The 20,544-nt window shown below is 42.9% G+C and overlaps 18 non-coding genes across 18 annotated transcripts; all 18 read right to left on the bottom strand.

Moving 5' to 3' along the window:
* Positions 1-350: 350 nt before the first annotated feature.
* On the bottom strand, positions 351-424 carry TRNAI-AAU (transfer RNA isoleucine (anticodon AAU)). The gene has a single exon. It is a non-coding gene; the product is annotated as a tRNA-Ile (tRNA).
* Positions 425-1,445: 1,021 nt separating this feature from the next.
* Positions 1,446-1,519, bottom strand: TRNAI-AAU (transfer RNA isoleucine (anticodon AAU)). The gene has a single exon. It is a non-coding gene; the product is annotated as a tRNA-Ile (tRNA).
* Positions 1,520-2,194: 675 nt separating this feature from the next.
* On the bottom strand, positions 2,195-2,268 carry TRNAI-AAU (transfer RNA isoleucine (anticodon AAU)). Its single transcript has one exon. It is a non-coding gene; the product is annotated as a tRNA-Ile (tRNA).
* A 725-nt stretch (positions 2,269-2,993) lies between these two features.
* On the bottom strand, positions 2,994-3,067 carry TRNAI-AAU (transfer RNA isoleucine (anticodon AAU)). Its single transcript has one exon. It is a non-coding gene; the product is annotated as a tRNA-Ile (tRNA).
* Positions 3,068-4,072: 1,005 nt separating this feature from the next.
* Positions 4,073-4,146, bottom strand: TRNAI-AAU (transfer RNA isoleucine (anticodon AAU)). The gene has a single exon. It is a non-coding gene; the product is annotated as a tRNA-Ile (tRNA).
* A 677-nt stretch (positions 4,147-4,823) lies between these two features.
* Positions 4,824-4,897, bottom strand: TRNAI-AAU (transfer RNA isoleucine (anticodon AAU)). Its single transcript has one exon. It is a non-coding gene; the product is annotated as a tRNA-Ile (tRNA).
* Positions 4,898-5,623: 726 nt separating this feature from the next.
* On the bottom strand, positions 5,624-5,697 carry TRNAI-AAU (transfer RNA isoleucine (anticodon AAU)). The gene has a single exon. It is a non-coding gene; the product is annotated as a tRNA-Ile (tRNA).
* A 1,021-nt stretch (positions 5,698-6,718) lies between these two features.
* Positions 6,719-6,792, bottom strand: TRNAI-AAU (transfer RNA isoleucine (anticodon AAU)). Its single transcript has one exon. It is a non-coding gene; the product is annotated as a tRNA-Ile (tRNA).
* A 676-nt stretch (positions 6,793-7,468) lies between these two features.
* On the bottom strand, positions 7,469-7,542 carry TRNAI-AAU (transfer RNA isoleucine (anticodon AAU)). The gene has a single exon. It is a non-coding gene; the product is annotated as a tRNA-Ile (tRNA).
* A 1,968-nt stretch (positions 7,543-9,510) lies between these two features.
* Positions 9,511-9,584, bottom strand: TRNAI-AAU (transfer RNA isoleucine (anticodon AAU)). Its single transcript has one exon. It is a non-coding gene; the product is annotated as a tRNA-Ile (tRNA).
* A 726-nt stretch (positions 9,585-10,310) lies between these two features.
* TRNAI-AAU (transfer RNA isoleucine (anticodon AAU)) lies at positions 10,311-10,384 on the bottom strand. Its single transcript has one exon. It is a non-coding gene; the product is annotated as a tRNA-Ile (tRNA).
* A 3,409-nt stretch (positions 10,385-13,793) lies between these two features.
* TRNAI-AAU (transfer RNA isoleucine (anticodon AAU)) lies at positions 13,794-13,901 on the bottom strand. The gene is made up of 2 exons: positions 13,864-13,901; positions 13,794-13,829 (listed from the first exon to the last, which is right to left on the bottom strand). It is a non-coding gene; the product is annotated as a tRNA-Ile (tRNA).
* Positions 13,902-15,378: 1,477 nt separating this feature from the next.
* On the bottom strand, positions 15,379-15,452 carry TRNAI-AAU (transfer RNA isoleucine (anticodon AAU)). The gene has a single exon. It is a non-coding gene; the product is annotated as a tRNA-Ile (tRNA).
* A 1,021-nt stretch (positions 15,453-16,473) lies between these two features.
* Positions 16,474-16,547, bottom strand: TRNAI-AAU (transfer RNA isoleucine (anticodon AAU)). Its single transcript has one exon. It is a non-coding gene; the product is annotated as a tRNA-Ile (tRNA).
* A 676-nt stretch (positions 16,548-17,223) lies between these two features.
* Positions 17,224-17,297, bottom strand: TRNAI-AAU (transfer RNA isoleucine (anticodon AAU)). The gene has a single exon. It is a non-coding gene; the product is annotated as a tRNA-Ile (tRNA).
* Positions 17,298-17,974: 677 nt separating this feature from the next.
* Positions 17,975-18,048, bottom strand: TRNAI-AAU (transfer RNA isoleucine (anticodon AAU)). The gene has a single exon. It is a non-coding gene; the product is annotated as a tRNA-Ile (tRNA).
* A 726-nt stretch (positions 18,049-18,774) lies between these two features.
* Positions 18,775-18,848, bottom strand: TRNAI-AAU (transfer RNA isoleucine (anticodon AAU)). Its single transcript has one exon. It is a non-coding gene; the product is annotated as a tRNA-Ile (tRNA).
* A 1,020-nt stretch (positions 18,849-19,868) lies between these two features.
* Positions 19,869-19,942, bottom strand: TRNAI-AAU (transfer RNA isoleucine (anticodon AAU)). Its single transcript has one exon. It is a non-coding gene; the product is annotated as a tRNA-Ile (tRNA).
* Between the last annotated feature and the right edge of the window lie 602 nt (positions 19,943-20,544).

The raw sequence follows: 20,544 nt of genomic DNA, 5'->3' as shown, positions 1-20,544 counted from the left end.
ATATTTCCCAAATTGACAAAGTGGCCAATACTGGGATCAAATTCGCTAACTTGGCTTGATTAGAACCATGCTCAGTCAGAAAAAGTATGCCTTCTGACTGGAGCATAGGAGGGAGGCCAGTTGCAGGGGGGAGTTTTCTTCCTTTGAAAGAAAATGCCTAACTCATTCACAAATACAACCCTTATCCTCACAACAACATTGGTTATGTCCGCAGCAGTACTGACCCATGACTATGTATGCACAGCTGCTTCCAACAAAACAGCAATCTTGTGTTAGTAACTCTAAAGCTGTGAGTGCCAATTCTGCATCAATCTCATCCTTCTGCAGAAATATTTCCCAAAATGACAAAGTGGCCAATACGGGGATCGAACCCGTGACCTTGGCGTTATTAGCACCACGCTCTAACCAACTGAGCTAACCGGCCAGCTGAGAGACTTTTTCCCTTGGAAAAAAATGCCTAACTCATTCACACATAAAACCCTTATCCTCACAACAACCTAAAGAAAAACTACATGTGATCTGAAGGAAATTCATGAATATGACAATTATCTTCAAACTGACTTGTAGCCTGCATCACATTTAAGTAGAACTGGGACAAAGAAGGTTAAATGCATCTCATTGGTCATTTCCCACAGCAGTACTGACCTGTGACCATTTATGGACTGCTGCTTCCAACAAAACAGCAAACTAGTCATAGTAAATCTAAAGCTGTGGGTGGGAATTCTGCATCAATCTCATGCTTCTGCAGAAATATTTCCCAAATTGACAAAGTGGCCAATACTGGGATCAAATCCGCTAACTTGGCGTGATTAGCACCATGCTCAGTCAGAAAAAGTATGCCTTCTGACTGGAGCATAGGAGGGAGGCCAGTTGCAGGGGGGAGTTTTCTTCCCTTGAAAGAAAATGCCTAACTCATTCACAAATACAACCCTTATCCTCACAACAACATTGGTTATGTCCCGCAGCAGTACTGACCCGTGACCATGTATGCACAGCTGCTTCCAACAAAACAGCAATCTTGTGTTAGTAACTCTAAAGCTGTGAGTGCCAATTCTGCATCAATCTCATGCTTCTGCAGAATTATTTCCCAAAATGACAAGGAGGCCAATACGGGGACCCGTGACCTTGCCATTATTAGCACCACGCTCTAACCAAACGAGCTAAACAGCCAGCTGAGAGTTTTGTTTCTGACTCAAGCATAAGCAGGAGGCCAGTTGTAGGGGGATGTTTTCTTCCCTTGGAAAAAAAATGCCTAACTCATTCACAAATACAACCCTTATCCTCACAACAACATTGGTTATGTCCGCAGCAGTACTGACCCGTGACTATGTATGCACAGCTGCTTCCAACAAAACAGCAATCTTGTGTTAGTAACTCTAAAGCTGTGAGTGCCAATTCTGCATCAATCTCATGCTTCTGCAGAAATATTTCCCAAAATGACAAAGTGGCCAATACGGGGATCGAACCCGTGACCTTGGCGTTATTAGCACCACGCTCTAACCAACTGAGCTAACCGACCAGCTGAGAGTCTTTTTCCCTTGGAAAAAAATGCCTAACTCATTCACACATAAAACCCTTATCCTCACAACAACCTAAAGAAAAACTACATGTGATCTGAAGGAAATTCATGAATATGACAATTATCTTCAAACTGACTTGTAGCCTGCATCACATTTAAGTAGAACTGGGACAAAGAAGGTTAAATGCATCTCATTGGTCATTTCCCACAGCAGTACTGACCTGTGACCATTTATGGACTGCTGCTTCCAACAAAACAGCAAACTTGTCATAGTAAATCTAAAGCTGTGGGTGGGAATTCTGCATCAATCTAATGCTTCTGCAGACATTCTTCCCAAATTGACAAAGTGGCCAATACTGGGATCAAATTTGCTAACTTGGCATGATTAGCACCATGCTCAGTCAGAAAAAGTATGCTTCTGACTGGAGCATAGGAGGGAGGCCAGTTGCAGGGGGGAGTTTTCTTTCCTTGAAAGAAAATGCCTAACTCATTCACAAATACAACCCTTATCCTCACAACAACATTGGTTATGTCCGCAGCAGTACTGACCCGTGACTATGTATGCACAGCTGCTTCCAACAAAACAGCAATCTTGTGTTAGTAACTCTAAAGCTGTGAGTGCCAATTCTGCATCAATCTCATCCTTCTGCAGAAATATTTCCCAAAATGACAAAGTGGCCAATACGGGGATCGAACCCGTGACCTTGGCGTTATTAGCACCACGCTCTAACCAACTGAGCTAACCAGCCAGCTGAGAGGAATATTTCTGACTGGACCATAAGAGGGAGGCCAGTTGCAGGGGGATTTTTTCTTCCCTTGGAAAAAAAATGCCTAACTCATTCACACATAAAACCCTTATCCTCACAACAACCTAAAGAAAAACTACATGTGATCTGAAGGAAATTCATGAATATGACAATTATCTTCAAACTGACTTGTAGCCTGCATCACATTTAAGTAGAACTGGGACAAAGAAGGTTAAATGCATCTCATTGGTCATTTCCCACAGCAGTACTGACCTGTGACCATTTATGGACTGCTGCTTCCAACAAAACAGCAAACTAGTCATAGGAAATCTAAAGCTGTGGGTGGGAATTCTGCATCAATCTCATGCTTCTGCAGAAATATTTCCCAAATTGACAAAGTGGCCAATACTGGGATCAAATTCGCTAACTTGGCTTGATTAGAACCATGCTCAGTCAGAAAAAGTATGCCTTCTGACTGGAGCATAGGAGGGAGGCCAGTTGCAGGGGGGAGTTTTCTTCCTTTGAAAGAAAATGCCTAACTCATTCACAAATACAACCCTTATCCTCACAACAACATTGGTTATGTCCGCAGCAGTACTGACCCGTGACTATGTATGCACAGCTGCTTCCAACAAAACAGCAATCTTGTGTTAGTAACTCTAAAGCTGTGAGTGCCAATTCTGCATCAATCTCATCCTTCTGCAGAAATATTTCCCAAAATGACAAAGTGGCCAATACGGGGATCGAACCCGTGACCTTGGCGTTATTAGCACCACGCTCTAACCAACTGAGCTAACCGGCCAGCTGAGAGTCTTTTTCCCTTGGAAAAAAATGCCTAACTCATTCACACATAAAACCCTTATCCTCACAACAACCTAAAGAAAAACTACATGTGATCTGAAGGAAATTCATGAATATGACAATTATCTTCAAACTGACTTGTATCCTGCATCACATTTAAGTAGAACTGGGACAAAGAAGGTTAAATGCATCTCATTGGTCATTTCCCACAGCAGTACTGACCTGTGACCATTTATGGACTGCTGCTTCCAACAAAACAGCAAACTTGTCATAGTAAATCTAAAGCTGTGGGTGGGAATTCTGCATCAATCTCATGCTTCTGCAGAAATATTTCCCAAATTGACAAAGTGGCCAATACTGGGATCAAATTCGCTAACTTGGCGTGATTAGCACCATGCTCAGTCAGAAAAAGTATGCCTTCTGACTGGAGCATAGGAGGGAGGCCAGTTGCAGGGGGGAGTTTTCTTCCCTTGAAAGAAAATGCCTAACTCATTCACAAATACAACCCTTATCCTCACAACAACATTGGTTATGTCCGCAGTAGTACTGACCCGTGACTATGTATGCAGAGCTGCTTCCAACAAAACAGCAATCTTGTGTTAGTAACTCTAAAGCTGTGAGTGCCAATTCTGCATCAATCTCATCCTTCTGCAGAAATATTTCCCAAATTGACAAAGTGGCCAATACTGGGATCAAATTCGCTAACTTGGCGTGATTAGCACCATGCTCAGTCAGAAAAAGTAAGCCTTCTGACTGGAGCATAGGAGGGAGGCCAGTTGCAGGGGGGAGTTTTCTTCCCTTGAAAGAAAATGCCTAACTCATTCACAAATACAACCCTTATCCTCACAACAACATTGGTTATGTCCGCAGCAGTACTGACCCGTGACTATGTATGCACAGCTGCTTCCAACAAAACAGCAATCTTGTGTTAGTAACTCTAAAGCTGTGAGTGCCAATTCTTCATCAATCTCATGCTTCTGCAGAAATATTTCCCAAAATGACAAAGTGGCCAATACGGGGATCGAACCCGTGACCTTGGCGTTATTAGCACCACGCTCTAACCAACTGAGCTAACTGGCCAGCTGAGAATCTTTTTCCCTTGGAAAAAAAATGCCTAACTCATTCACACATAAAACCCTTATCCTCACAACAACCTAAAGAAAAACTACATGCGATCTGAAGGAAATTCATGAATATGACAATTATCTTCAAACTGACTTGTAGCCTGCATCACATTTAAGTAGAACTGGGACAAAGAAGGTTAAATGCATCTCATTGGTCATTTCCCACAGCAGTACTGACCTGTGACCATTTATGGACTGCTGCTTCCAACAAAATAGCCAACTAGTCATAGTAAATCTAAAGCTGTGGGTGGGAGTTCTGCATCAATCTCATGCTTCTGCAGAAATATTTCCCAAATTGACAAAGTGGCGAATACTGAGATCAAATTCGCTAACTTGGCGTGATTAGCACCATGCTCAGTCAGAAAAAGTATGCCTTCTGACTGGAGCAAGGGAGGGAGGCCAGTTGCAGGGGGGAGTTTTCTTCCCTTGAAAGAAAATGCCTAACTCATTCACAAATACAACCCTTATCCTCACAACAACATTGGTTATGTCCGCAGCAGTACTGACCCGTGACTATGTATGCACAGCTGCTTCCAACAAAACAGCAATCTTGTGTTAGTAACTCTAAAGCTGTGAGTGCCAATTCTGCAACAATCTCATGCTTCTGCAGAAATATTTCGTAAAAAGACAAAGTGGACAATACGGGGATCGAACCCGTGACCTTGGCGTTATTAGCGCCACGCTCTAACCAACTGAGCTAACCGACCAGCTGAGAGTCCTGTTTCTGACTGGAGCATAAGAAGGAGGCCAGTTGCAGGGGGATTTTTTCTTCCCTTGGAAAAAAAATGCCTAAGTCATTCACACATAAAACCCTTATCCTCACAACAACCTAAAGAAAAACTACATGTGATCTGAAGGAAATTCATGAATATGACAATTATCTTCAAACTGACTTGTAGCCTGCATCACATTTAAGTAGAACTGGGACAAAGAAGGTTAAATGCATCTCATTGGTCATTTCCCACAGCAGTACTGACCTGTGACCATTTATGGACTGCTGCTTCCAACAAAACAGTAAACTTGTCATAGTAAATCTAAAGCTGTGGGTGGGAATTCTGCATCAATCTAATGCTTCTGCAGACATTTTTCCCAAATTGACAAAGTGGCCAATACAGGGATCAAATACGCTAACTTGGCGTTATTAGCACCATGCTCAGTCAGAAAAAGTATGCCTTCTGACTGGAGCATAGGAGGGAGGCCAGTTGCAGGACGGAGTTTTCTTCCCTTGAAAGAAAATGCCTAACTCATTCACAAATACAGCCCTTATCCTCACAACAACATTGGTTATGTCCCGCAGCGGTACTGACCCGTGACCAGGTATGCACAGCTGCTTCCAACAAAACAGCAATCTTGTGTTAGTAACTCTAAAGCTGTGAGTGCCAATTCTGCATCAATCTCATGCTTCTGCAGAAATATTTCCCAAAATGACAAAGTGGCCAATACGGGGATCGAAACCGTGCCCTTGGCGTTATTAGCACCACGCTCTAACCAACTGAGCTAACCGGCCAGCTGAGAGTCTTTTTCCCTTGGAAAAAAATGCCTAACTCATTCACACATAAAACCCTTATCCTCACAACAACCTAGAGAAAAACTACATGTGATCTGAAGGAAATTCATGAATATGACAATTATCTTCAAACTGACTTGTAGCCTGCATCACATTTAAGTAGAACTGGGACAAAGAAGGTTAAATGCATCTCATTGGTCATTTCCCACAGCAGTACTGACCTGTGACCATTTATGGACTGCTGCTTCCAACAAAACAGCAAACTAGTCATAGTAAATCTAAAGCTGTGGGTGGGAATTCTGCATCAATCTCATGCTTCTGCAGAAATATTTCCCAAATTGACAAAGTGGCCAATACTGGGATCAAATCCGCTAACTTGGCGTGATTAGCACCATGCTCAGTCAGAAAAAGTATGCCTTCTGACTGGAGCATAGGAGGGAGGCCAGTTGCAGGGGGGAGTTTTCTTCCCTTGAAAGAAAATGCCTAACTCATTCACAAATACATCCCTTATCCTCACAACAACATTGGTTATGTCCCGCAGCAGTACTGACCCGTGACCATGTATGCACAGCTGCTTCCAACAAAACAGCAATCTTGTGTTAGTAACTCTAAAGCTGTGAGTGCCAATTCTGCATCAATCTCATGCTTCTGCAGAAATATTTCCCAAAATGACAAGGAGGCCAATACGGGGACCCGTGACCTTGCCATTATTAGCACCACGCTCTAACCAAATGAGCTAAACAGCCAGCTCAGAGTTTTGTTTCTGACTCAAGCATAAGCAGGAGGCCAGTTGTAGGGAGATGTTTTCTTCCCTTGGAAAAAAAATGCCTAACTCATTCACAAATACAACCCTTATCCTCACAACAACATTGGTTATGTCCGCAGCAGTACTGACCCGTGACTATGTATGCACAGCTGCTTCGAACAAAACAGCAATCTTGTGTTAGTAACTCTAAAGCTGTGAGTGCCAATTCTGCATCAATCTCATGCTTCTGCAGAAATATTTCCCAAAATGACAAAGTGGCCAATACGGGGATCGAACCCGTGACCTTGGCGTTATTAGCACCACGCTCTAACCAACTGAGCTAACCGGCCAGCTGAGAGTCTTTTTCCCTTGGAAAAAAATGCCTAACTCATTCACACATAAAACCCTTATCCTCACAACAACCTAAAGAAAAACTACATGTGATCTGAAGGAAATTCATGAATATGACAATTATCTTCAAACTGACTTGTAGCCTGCATCACATTTAAGTAGAACTGGGACAAAGAAGGTTAAATGCATCTCATTGGTCATTTCCCACAGCAGTACTGACCTGTGACCATTTATGGACTGCTGCTTCCAACAAAACAGCAAACTAGTCATATTAAATCTAAAGCTGTGGGTGGGAATTCTGCATCAATCTCATGCTTCTGCAGAAATATTTCCCAAATTGACAAAGTGGCCAATACTGGGATCAAATTCGCTAACTTGGCGTGATTAGCACCATGCTCAGTCAGAAAAAGTATGCCTTCTGACTGGAGCATAGGAGGGAGGCCAGTTGCAGGGGGGAGTTTTCTTCCCTTGAAAGAAAATGCCTAACTCATTCACAAATACAACCCTTATCCTCACAACAACATTGGTTATGTCCGCAGCAGTACTGACCCGTGACTATGTATGCACAGCTGCTTCCAACAAAACAGCAATCTTGTGTTAGTAACTCTAAAGCTGTGAGTGCCAATTCTGCATCAATCTCATCCTTCTGCAGAAATATTTCCCAAAATGACAAAGTGGCCAATACGGGGATCAAACCCGTGACCTTGGCGTTATTAGCACCACGCTCTAACCAACTGAGCTAACCGGCCAGCTGAGAGTCCGGTTTCTGACTGGAGCATAAGAGGGAGGCCAGTTGCAGGGGGATTTTTTCTCCCCTTGCAAAAAAAATGCCTAAATCATTCACACATAAAACCCTTATCCTCACAACAACCTAAAGAAAAACTACATGTGATCTGAAGGAAATTCATGAATTTGACAATTACCTTCAAACTGACGTGTAGCCTGCATCACATTTAAGTAGAACTGGGACAAAGAAGGTTAAATGCATCTCATTGGTCATTTCCCACTGCAGTACTGCTGTGGGAATTGAAATGCCTAACTCATTCCTAACAGCCTAACAGCATAGGAGGGAGGCCAGTTGCAGGGGGGAGCTTTCTTCCCTTGAAAGAAAATGCCTAACTCATTCACAAATACAACCCTTATCCTCACAACAACATTGGTTATGTCCCGCAGCAGTACTGACCCGTGACCATGTATGCACAGCTGCTACCAACAAAACAGCAATCTTGTGTTAGTAACTCTAAAGCTGTGAGTGCCAATTCTGCATCAATCTCATGCTTCTGCAGAAATATTTTTTCTTCCCTTGCAAAAAAAATGCCTAAGTCATTCACACATAAAACCCTTATCCTCACAACAACCTAAAGAAAAACTACATGTGATCTGAAGGAAATTCATGAATTTGAGAATTACCTTCAAACTGACGTGTAGCCTGCATCACATTTAAGTAGAACTGGGACAAAGAAGGTTAAATGCATCTCATTGGTCATTTCCCACAGCAGTACTGACCTGTGACCATTTATGGACTGCTGCTTCCAACAAAACAGCAAACTAGTCATAGTAAATCTAAAGCTGTGGGTGGGAATTCTGCCCACAAACCAATACTGGGATCAAATTCGCTAACTTGGCGTGATTAGCACCATGCTCAGTCAGAAAAAGTATGCCTTCTGACTGGAGCATAGGAGGGAGGCCAGTTGCAGGGGGGAGTTTTCTTCCCTTGAAAGAAAATGCCTAACTCATTCACAAATACAACCCTTATCCTCACAACATTAGTTATGTCCGCAGCAGTACTGACCCGTGACTATGTATGCACAGCTGCTTCCAACAAAAGAGCAATCTTGTGTTAGTAACTCTAAAGCTGTGAGTGCCAATTGTGCATCAATCTCATCCTTCTGCAGAAATATTTCCCAAAATGACAAAGTGGCCAATACGGGGATCGAGCCCGTGACCTTGGCATTATTAACACCACGCTCTAACCAACTGAGCTAACCGGCCAGCTGTGAGGAATATTTCTGACTGGAGCATAAGAGGGAGGCCAGTTGCAGGGGGACTTTTTCTTCCCTTGGAAAAAAAATACCTAACTCATTCACACATAAAACCCTTATCCTCACAACAACCTAAAGAAAAACTACATGTGATCTGAAGGAAATTCATGAATATGACAATTATCTTCAAACTGACTTGTAGCCTGCATCACATTTAAGTAGAACTGGGACAAAGAAGGTTAAATGCATCTCATTGGTCATTTCCCACAGCAGTACTGACCTGTGACCATTTATGGACTGCTGCTTCCAACAAAACAGCAAACTAGTCATATTAAATCTAAAGCTGTGGGTGGGAATTCTGCATCAATCTCATGCTTCTGCAGAAATATTTCCCAAATTGACAAAGTGGCCAATACTGGGATCAAATTCGCTAACTTGGCGTGATTAGCACCATGCTCAGTCAGAAAAAGTATGCCTTCTGACTGGAGCATAGGAGGGAGGCCAGTTGCAGGGGGGAGTTTTCTTCCCTTGAAAGAAAATGCCTAACTCATTCACAAATACAACCCTTATCCTCACAACAACATTGGTTATGTCCGCAGCAGTACTGACCCGTGACTATGTATGCACAGCTGCTTCCAACAAAACAGCAATCTTGTGTTAGTAACTCTAAAGCTGTGAGTGCCAATTCTGCATCAATCTCATGCTTCTGCAGAAATATTTCCCAAAATGACAAAGTGGCCAATACGGGGATCGAACCCGTGACCTTGGCGTTATTAGCACCACGCTCTAACCAACTGAGCTAACCGACCAGCTGAGAGTCCTGTTTCTGACTGGAGCATTAGAGGGAGGCCAGTTGCAGGGGGATTTTTTCTTCCCTTGGAAAAAAAATGCCTAAGTCATTCACACATAAAACCCTTATCCTCACAACAACCTAAAGAAAAACTACATGTGATCTGAAGGAAATTCACGAATATGACAATTATCTTCAAACTGACTTGTAGCCTGCATCACATTTAAGTAGAACTGGGACAAAGAAGGTTAAATGCATCTCATTGGTCATTTCCCACAGCAGTACTGACCTGTGACCATTTATGGACTGCTGTTTCCAACAAAACAGCAAACTAGTCATAGTAAATATAAAGCTGTGGGTGGGAATTCTGCATCAATCTCATGCTTCTGCAGAAATATTTCCCAAATTGACAAAGTGGCCAATACTGGGATCAAATTCGCTAACTTGGCGTGATTAGCACCATGCTCAGTCAGAAAAAGTAAGCCTTCTGACTGGAGCATAGGAGGGAGGCCAGTTGCAGGGGGGAGCTTTCTTCCCTTGAAAGAAAATGCCTAACTCATTCACAAATACAACCCTTATCCTCACAACAACATTGGTTATGTCCCGCAGCAGTACTGACCCGTGACCATGTATGCACAGCTGCTACCAACAAAACTGCAATCTTGTGTTAGTAACTCTAAAGCTGTGAGTGCCAATTCTGCATCAATCTCATGCTTCTGCAGAAATATTTCCCAAAATGACAAAGTGGCCAATACGGGGATCGAACCCGTGACCTTGGCATTATTAGTACCACGCTCTAACCAACTGAGCTAACCGACCAGCTGAGAGTCCTGTTTCTGACTGGAGCATAAGAGGGAGGCCAGTTGCAGGGGGATTTTTTCTTCCCTTGCAAAAAAAATGCCTAAGTCATTCACACATAAAACCCTTATCCTCACAACAACCTAAAGAAAAACTACATGTGATCTGAAGGAAATTCATGAATTTGACAATTACCTTCAAACTGACGTGTAGCCTGCATCACATTTAAGTAGAACTGGGACAAAGAAGGTTAAATGCATCTCATTGGTCATTTCCCACAGCAGTATTGACCTGTGACCATTTATGGACTGCTGCTTCCAACAAAACAGCAAACTAGTCATAGTAAATCTAAAGCTGTGGGTGGGAATTCTGCATCAATCTCATGCTTCTGCAGAAATATTTCCCAAATTGACAAAGTGGCCAATACTGGGATCAAATCCGCTAACTTGGCGTGATTAGCACCATGCTCAGTCAGAAAAAGTATGCCTTCTGACTGGAGCATAGGAGGGAGGCCAGTTGCAGGGGTGGAGTTTTCTTCCCTTGAAAGAAAATGCCTAACTCATTCACAAATACAACCCTTATCCTCACAACAACATTGGTTATGTCCCGCAGCAGTACTGACCCGTGACCATGTATGCACAGCTGCTTCCAACAAAACAGCAATCTTGTGTTAGTAACTCTAAAGCTGTGAGTGCCAATTCTGCATCAATCTCATGCTTCTGCAGAAATGTTTCCCAAAATGACAAAGTGGCCAATACAGGGATCGAACCCGTGACCTTGGCGTTATTAGCACCACGCTCTAACCAACTTAGCTAACCGACCAGCTGCGAGTCCTGTTTCTGACTGGAGCATAAGAGGGAGGCCAGTTGCAGGGGGATTTTTTCTTCCCTTGCAAAAAAAATGCCTAAGTCATTCACACATAAAACCCTTATCCTCACAACAACCTAAAGAAAAACTACATGTGATCTGAAGGAAATTCATGAATTTGACAATTACCTTCAAACTGACGTGTAGCCTGCATCACATTTAAGTAGAACTGGGACAAAGAAGGTTAAATGCATCTCATTGGTCATTTCCCACAGCAGTACTGACCTGTGACCATTTATGGACTGCTGCTTCCAACAAAACAGCAAACTAGTCATAGTAAATCTAAAGCTGTGGGTGGGAATTCTGCATCAATCTCATGCTTCTGCAGAAATATTTCCCAAATTGACAAAGTGGCCAATACTGGGATCAAATCCGCTAACTTGGCGTGATTAGCACCATGCTCAGTCAGAAAAAGTATGCCTTCTGACTGGAGCATAGGAGGGAGGCCAGTTGCAGGGGGGAGTTTTCTTCCCTTGAAAGAAAATGCCTAACTCATTCACAAATACAACCCTTATCCTCACAACAACATTGGTTATGTCCCGCAGCAGTACTGACCCGTGACCATGTATGCACAGCTGCTACCAACAAAACAGCAATCTTGTGTTAGTAACTCTAAAGCTGTGAGTGCCAATTCTGCATCAATCTCATGCTTCTGCTGAAATATTTCCCAAAATGACAAAGTTGCCAATACGGGGATCGAACCCGTGACCTTGGCGTTATTAGCACCACGCTCTAACCAACTGAGCTAACAGTCTTTTTCCCTTGGAAAAAAATGCCTAACTCATTCACACATAAAACCCTTATCCTCACAACAACCTAAAGAAAAACTACATGTGATCTGAAGGAAATTCATGAATATGACAATTATCTTCAAACTGACTTGTAGCCTGCATCACATTTAAGTAGAACTGGGACAAAGAAGGTTAAATGCATCTCATTGGTCATTTCCCACAGCAGTACTGACCTGTGACCATTTATGGACTGCTGCTTCCAACAAAACAGCAAACTAGTCATAGTAAATCTAAAGCTGTGGGTGGGAATTCTGCATCAATCTCATGCTTCTGCAGAAATATTTCCCAAATTGACAAAGTGGCCAATACTGGGATCAAATTCGCTAACTTGGCGTGATTAGCACCATGCTCAGTCAGAAAAAGTATGCCTTCTGACTGGAGCATAGGAGGGAGGCCAGTTGCAGGGGGGAGTTTTCTTCCCTTGAAAGAAAACGCCTAACTCATTCACAAATACAACCCTTATCCTCCCAACAACATTGGTTATGTCCGCAGCAGTACTGACCCGTGACTATGTATGCACAGCTGCTTCCAACAAAACAGCAATCTTGTGTTAGTAACTCTAAAGCTGTGAGTGCCAATTCTGCATCAATCTCATGCTTCTGCAGAAATATTTCCCAAAATGACAAAGTGGCCAATACGGGGATCGAACCCGTGACCTTGGCGTTATTAGCAACACGCTCTAACCAACTGAGCTAACCGACCAGCTGAGAGTCATGTTTCTGACTGGAGCATTAGAGGGTGGCCAGTTGCAGGGGGATTTTTTCTTCCCTTGGAAAAAAAATGCCTAAGTCATTCACACATAAAACCCTTATCCTCACAACAACCTAAAGAAAAACTACATGTGATCTAAAGGAAATTCATGAATATGACAATTATCTTCAAACTGACTTGTAGCCTGCATCACATTTAAGTAGAACTGGGACAAAGAAGGTTAAATGCATCTCATTGGTCATTTCCCACAGCAGTACTGACCTGTGACCATTTATGGACTGCTGCTTCCAACAAAACAGCAAACTAGTCATAGTAAATCTAAAGCTGTGGGTGGGAATTCTGCATCAATCTCATGCTTCTGCAGAAATATTTCCCAAATTGACAAAGTGGCCAATACTGGGATCAAATCCGCTAACTTGGCGTGATTAGCACCATGCTCAGTCAGAAAAAGTATGCCTTCTGACTGGAGCATAGGAGGGAGGCCAGTTGCAGGGGGGAGTTTTCTTCCCTTGAAAGAAAATGCCTAACTCATTCACAAATACAACCCTTTTCCTCACAACAACATTGGTTATGTCCCGCAGCAGTACTGACCCGTGACCATGTATGCACAGCTGCTTCCAACAAAACAGCAATCTTGTGTTAGTAACTCTAAAGCTGTGAGTGCCAATTCTGCATCAATCTCATGCTTCTGCAGAAATATTTCCCAAAATGACAAGGAGGCCAATACGGGGACCCGTGACCTTGCCATTATTAGCACCACGCTCTAACCAAATGAGCTAAACAGCCAGCTGAGAGGTTTGTTTCTGACTCAAGCATAAGCAGGAGGCCAGTTGTAGGGGGATGTTTTCTTCCCTTGGAAAAAAAATGCCTAACTCATTCACAAATACAACCCTTATCCTCACAACAACATTGGTTATGTCCGCAGCAGTACTGACCCGTGACTATTTATGCACAGCTGCTTCCAACAAAACAGCAATCTTGTGTTAGTAACTCTAAAGCTGTGAGTGCCAATTCTGCATCAATCTCATGCTTCTGCAGAAATATTTCCCAAAATGACAAAGTGGCCAATACGGGGATCGAACCCGTGACCTTGGCGTTATTAGCACCACGCTCTAACCGTGACCTTGGCGTTATTAGCACCACGCTCTAACCAACTGAGCTAACCGGCCAGCTGAGAGTCTTTTTCCCTTGGAAAAAAATGCCTAACTCATTCACACATAAAACCCTTATCCTCACAACAACCTAAAGAAAAACTACATGTGATCTGAAGGAAATTCATGAATATGACAATTATCTTCAAACTGACTTGTAGCCTGCATCACATTTAAGTAGAACTGGGACAAAGAAGGTTAAATGCATCTCATTGGTCATTTCCCACAGCAGTACTGACCTGTGACCATTTATGGACTGCTGCTTCCAACAAAACAGCAAACTAGTCATATTAAATCTAAAGCTGTGGGTGGGAATTCTGCATCAATCTCATGCTTCTGCAGAAATATTTCCCAAATTGACAAAGTGGCCAATACTGGGATCAAATTAGCTAACTTGGCGTGATTAGCACCATGCTCAGTCAGAAAAAGTATGCCTTCTGACTGGAGCATAGGAGGGAGGCCAGTTGCAGGGGGGAGTTTTCTTCCCTTGAAAGAAAATGCCTAACTCATTCACAAATACAACCCTTATCCTCACAACAACATTGGTTATGTCCCGCAGCAGTACTGACCCGTGACCATGTATGCACAGCTGCTACCAACAAAACAGCAATCTTGTGTTAGTAACTCTAAAGCTGTGAGTGCCAATTCTGCATCAATCTCATGCTTCTGCAGAAATATTTCGTAAAAAGACAAAGTGGACAATACGGGGATCGAACCCGTGACCTTGGCGTTATTAGTGCCACGCTCTAACCAACTGAGCTAACCGACCAGCTGAGAGTCTTGTTTCTGACTGGAGCATAAGAAGGAGGCCAGTTGCAGGGGGATTTTTTCTTCCCTTGGAAAAAAAATGCCTAAGTCATTCACACATAAAACCCTTATCCTCACAACAACCTAAAGAAAAACTACATGTGATCTGAAGGAAATTCATGAATATGACAATTATCTTCAAACTGACTTGTAGCCTGCATCACATTTAAGTAGAACTGGGACAAAGAAGGTTAAATGCATCTCATTGGTCATTTCCCACAGCAGTACTGACCTGTGACCATTTATGGACTGCTGCTTCCAACAAAACAGTAAACTTGTCATAGTAAATCTAAAGCTGTGGGTGGGAATTCTGCATCAATCTAATGCTTCTGCAGACATTTTTCCCAAATTGACAAAGTGGCCAATACAGGGATCAAATACGCTAACTTGGCGTTATTAGCACCATGCTCAGTCAGAAAAAGTATGCCTTCTGACTGGAGCATAGGAGGGAGGCCAGTTGCAGGGCGGAGTTTTCTTCCCTTGAAAGAAAATGCCTAACTCATTCACAAATACAGCCCTTATCCTCACAACAACATTGGTTATGTCCCGCAGCGGTACTGACCCGTGACCAGGTATGCACAGCTGCTTCCAACAAAACAGCAATCTTGTGTTAGTAACTCTAAAGCTGTGAGTGCCAATTCTGCATCAATCTCATGCTTCTGCAGAAATATTTCCCAAAATGACTAAGTGGCCAATACGGGGATCGAAACCGTGACCTTGGCGTTATTAGCACCACGCTCTAACCAACTGAGCTAACCGGCCAGCTGAGAGTCTTTTTCCCTTGGAAAAAAATGCCTAACTCATTCACACATAAAACCCTTATCCTCACAACAACCTAAAGAAAAACTACATGTGATCTGAAGGAAATTCATGAATATGACAATTATCTTCAAACTGACTTGTAGCCTGCATCACATTTAAGTAGAACTGGGACAAAGAAGGTTAAATGCATCTCATTGGTCATTTCCCACAGCAGTACTGACCTGTGACCATTTATGGACTGCTGCTTCCAACAAAACAGCAAACTAGTCATAGTAAATCTAAAGCTGTGGGTGGGAATTCTGCATCAATCTCATGCTTCTGCAGAAATATTTCCCAAATTGACAAAGTGGCCAATACTGGGATCAAATCCGCTAACTTGGCGTGATTAGCACCATGCTCAGTCAGAAAAAGTATGCCTTCTGACTGGAGCATAGGAGGGAGGCCAGTTGCAGGGGGGAGTTTTCTTCCCTTGAAAGAAAATGCCTAACTCATTCACAAATACATCCCTTATCCTCACAACAACATTGGTTATGTCCCGCAGCAGTACTGACCCGTGACTATGTATGCACAGCTGCTTCCAACAAAACAGCAATCTTGTGTTAGTAACTCTAAAGCTGTGAGTGCCAATTCTGCATCAATCTCATGCTTCTGCAGAAATATTTCCCAAAATGACAAGGAGGCCAATACGGGGACCCGTGACCTTGCCATTATTAGCACCACGCTCTAACCAAATGAGCTAAACAGCCAGCTGAGAGTTTTGTTTCTGACTCAAGCATAAGCAGGAGGCCAGTTGTAGGGGGATGTTTTCTTCCCTTGGAAAAAAAATGCCTAACTCATTCACAAATACAACCCTTATCCTCACAACAACATTGGTTATGTCCGCAGCAGTACTGACCCGTGACTATGTATGCACAGCTGCTTCCAACAAAACAGCAATCTTGTGTTAGTAACTCTAAAGCTGTGAGTGCCAATTCTGCATCAATCTCATGCTTCTGCAGAAATATTTCCCAAAATGACAAAGTGGCCAATACGGGGATCGAACCCGTGACCTTGGCGTTATTAGCACCACGCTCTAACCAACTGAGCTAACCGGCCAGCTGAGAGTCTTTTTCCCTTGGAAAAAAATGCCTAACTCATTCACACATAAAACCCTTATCCTCACAACAACCTAAAGAAAAACTACATGTGATCTGAAGGAAATTCATGAATATGACAATTATCTTCAAACTGACTTGTAGCCTGCATCACATTTAAGTAGAACTGGGACAAAGAAGGTTAAATGCATCTCATTGGTCATTTCCCACAGCAGTACTGACCTGTGACCATTTATGGACTGCTGCTTCCAACAAAACAGCAAACTAGTCATATTAAATCTAAAGCTGTGGGTGGGAATTCTGCATCAATCTCATGCTTCTGCAGAAATATTTCCCAAATTGACAAAGTGGCCAATACTGGGATCAAATTCGCTAACTTGGCGTGATTAGCACCATGCTCAGTCAGAAAAAGTATGCCTTCTGACTGGAGCATAGGAGGGAGGCCAGTTGCAGGGGGGAGTTTTCTTCCCTTGAAAGAAAATGCCTAACTCATTCACAAATACAACCCTTATCCTCACAACAACATTGGTTATGTCCGCAGCAGTACTGACCCGTGACTATGTATGCACAGCTGCTTCCAACAAAACAGCAATCTTGTGTTAGTAACTCTAAAGCTGTGAGTGCCAATTCTGCATCAATCTCATGCTTCTGCAGAAATATTTCCCAAAATGACAAAGTGGCCAATACGGGGATCGAACCCGTGACCTTGGCGTTATTAGCACCACGCTCTAACCAACTGAGCTAACTGGCCAGCTGAGAATCTTTTTCCCTTGGAAAAAAAATGCCTAACTCATTCACACATAAAACCCTTATCCCCACAACAACCTAAAGAAAAACTACATGCGATCTGAAGGAAATTCATGAATATGACAATTATCTTCAAACTGACTTGTAGCCTGCATCACATTTAAGTAGAACTGGGACAAAGAAGGTTAAATGCATCTCATTGGTCATTTCCCACAGCAGTACTGACCTGTGACCATTTATGGACTGCTGCTTCCAACAAAATAGCCAACTAGTCATAGTAAATCTAAAGCTGTGGGTGGGAGTTCTGCATCAATCTCATGCTTCTGCAGAAATATTTCCCAAATTGACAAAGTGGCGAATACTGGGATCAAATTCGCTAACTTGGCGTGATTAGCACCATGCTCAGTCAGAAAAAGTATGCCTTCTGACTGGAGCAAGGGAGGGAGGCCAGTTGCAGGGGGGAGTTTTCTTCCCTTGAAAGAAAATGCTTAACTCATTCACAAATACAACCCTTATCCTCACAACAACATTGGTTATGTCCGCAGCAGTACTGACCCGTGACTATGTATGCACAGCTGCTTCCAACAAAACAGCAATCTTGTGTTAGTAACTCTAAAGCTGTGAGTGCCAATTCTGCAACAATCTCATGCTTCTGCAGAAATATTTCGTAAAAAGACAAAGTGGACAATACGGGGATCGAACCCGTGACCTTGGCGTTATTAGCGCCACGCTCTAACCAACTGAGCTAACCGACCAGCTGAGAGTCCTGTTTCTGACTGGAGCATAAGAAGGAGGCCAGTTGCAGGGGGATTTTTTCTTCCCTTGGAAAAAAAATGCCTAAGTCATTCACACATAAAACCCTTATCCTCACAACAACCTAAAGAAAAACTACATGAGATCTGAAGGAAATTCATGAATATGACAATTATCTTCAAACTGACTTGTAGCCTGCATCACATTTAAGTAGAACTGGGACAAAGAAGGTTAAATGCATCTCATTGGTCATTTCCCACAGCAGTACTGACCTGTGACCATTTATGGACTGCTGCTTCCAACAAAACAGTAAACTTGTCATAGTAAATCTAAAGCTGTGGGTGGGAATTCTGCATCAATCTAATGCTTCTGCAGACATTTTTCCCAAATTGACAAAGTGGCCAATACAGGGATCAAATACGCTAACTTGGCGTTATTAGCACCATGCTCAGTCAGAAAAAGTATGCCTTCTGACTGGAGCATAGGAGGGAGGCCAGTTGCAGGGCGGAGTTTTCTTCCCTTGAAAGAAAATGCCTAACTCATTCACAAATACAGCCCTTATCCTCACAACAACATTGGTTATGTCCCGCAGCGGTACTGACCCGTGACCAGGTATGCACAGCTGCTTCCAACAAAACAGCAATCTTGTGTTAGTAACTCTAAAGCTGTGAGTGCCAATTCTGCATCAATCTCATGCTTCTGCAGAAATATTTCCCAAAATGACAAAGTGGCCAATACGGGGATCGAAACCGTGACCTTGGCGTTATTAGCACCACGCTCTAACCAACTGAGCTAACCGGCCAGCTGAGAGTCTTTTTCCCTTGGAAAAAAATGCCTAACTCATTCACACATAAAACCCTTATCCTCACAACAACCTAAAGAAAAACTACATGTGATCTGAAGGAAATTCATGAATATGACAATTATCTTCAAACTGACTTGTAGCCTGCATCACATTTAAGTAGAACTGGGACAAAGAAGGTTAAATGCATCTCATTGGTCATTTCCCACAGCAGTACTGACCTGTGACCATTTATGGACTGCTGCTTCCAACAAAACAGCAAACTAGTCATAGTAAATCTAAAGCTGTGGGTGGGAATTCTGCATCAATCTCATGCTTCTGCAGAAATATTTCCCAAATTGACAAAGTGGCCAATACTGGGATCAAATCCGCTAACTTGGCGTGATTAGCACCATGCTCAGTCAGAAAAAGTATGCCTTCTGACTGGAGCATAGGAGGGAGGCCAGTTGCAGGGGGGAGTTTTCTTCCCTTGAAAGAAAAGGCCTAACTCATTCACAAATACATCCCTTATCCTCACAACAACATTGGTTATGTCCCGCAGCAGTACTGACCCGTGACCATGTATGCACAGCTGCTTCCAACAAAACAGCAATCTTGTGTTAGTAACTCTAAAGCTGTGAGTGCCAATTCTGCATCAATCTCATGCTTCTGCAGAAATATTTCCCAAAATGACAAGGAGGCCAATACGGGGACCCGTGACCTTGCCATTATTAGCACCACGCTCTAACCAAATGAGCTAAACAGCCAGCTGAGAGTTTTGTTTCTGACTCAAGCATAAGCAGGAGGCCAGTTGTAGGGGGATGTTTTCTTCCCTTGGAAAAAAATGCCTAACTCATTCACAAATACAACCCTTATCCTCACAACAACATTGGTTATGTCCGCAGCAGTACTGACCCGTGACTATGTATGCACAGCTGCTTCCAACAAAACAGCAATCTTGTGTTAGTAACTCTAAAGCTGTGAGTGCCAATTCTGCATCAATCTCATGCTTCTGCAGAAATATTTCCCAAAATGACAAAGTGGCCAATACGGGGATCGAACCCATGACGTTGGCGTTATTAGCACCACGCTCTAACCAACTGAGCTAACCGGCCAGCTGAGAGTCTTTTTCCCTTGGAAAAAAATGCCTAACTCATTCACACATAAAACCCTTATCCTCACAACAACCTAAAGAAAAACTACATGTGATCTCAAGGAAATTCATGAATATGACAATTATCTTCAAACTGACTTGTAGCCTGCATCACATTTAAGTAGAACTCGGACAAAGAAGGTTAAATGCATCTCATTGGTCATTTCCCACAGCAGTACTGACCTGTGACCATTTATGGACTGCTGCTTCCAACAAAACAGCAAACTAGTCATATTAAATCTAAAGCTGTGGGTGGGAATTCTGCATCAATCTCATGCTTCTGCAGAAATATTTCCCAAATTGACAAAGTGGCCAATACTGGGATCAAATTCGCTAACTTGGCGTGATTAGCACCATGCTCAGTCAGAAAAAGTATGCCTTCTGACTGGAGCATAGGAGGGAGGCCAGTTGCAGGGGGGAGTTTTCTTCCCTTGAAAGAAAATGCCTAACTCATTCACAAATACAACCCTTATCCTCACAACAACATTGGTTATGTCCGCAGCAGTACTGACCCGTGACTATGTATGCACAGCTGCTTCCAACAAAACAGCAATCTTGTGTTAG

This window comes from Ambystoma mexicanum, chromosome 1p (assembly GCF_040938575.1).
Source record: "Ambystoma mexicanum isolate Mex_15411 chromosome 1p, UKY_AmexF1_1, whole genome shotgun sequence".
NCBI classification, from domain to species: domain Eukaryota; kingdom Metazoa; phylum Chordata; class Amphibia; order Caudata; family Ambystomatidae; genus Ambystoma; species Ambystoma mexicanum.
The sequence above is the reverse complement of the archived record's forward strand: the minus strand, read 5'-3'. Positions and strand labels throughout refer to the sequence as shown.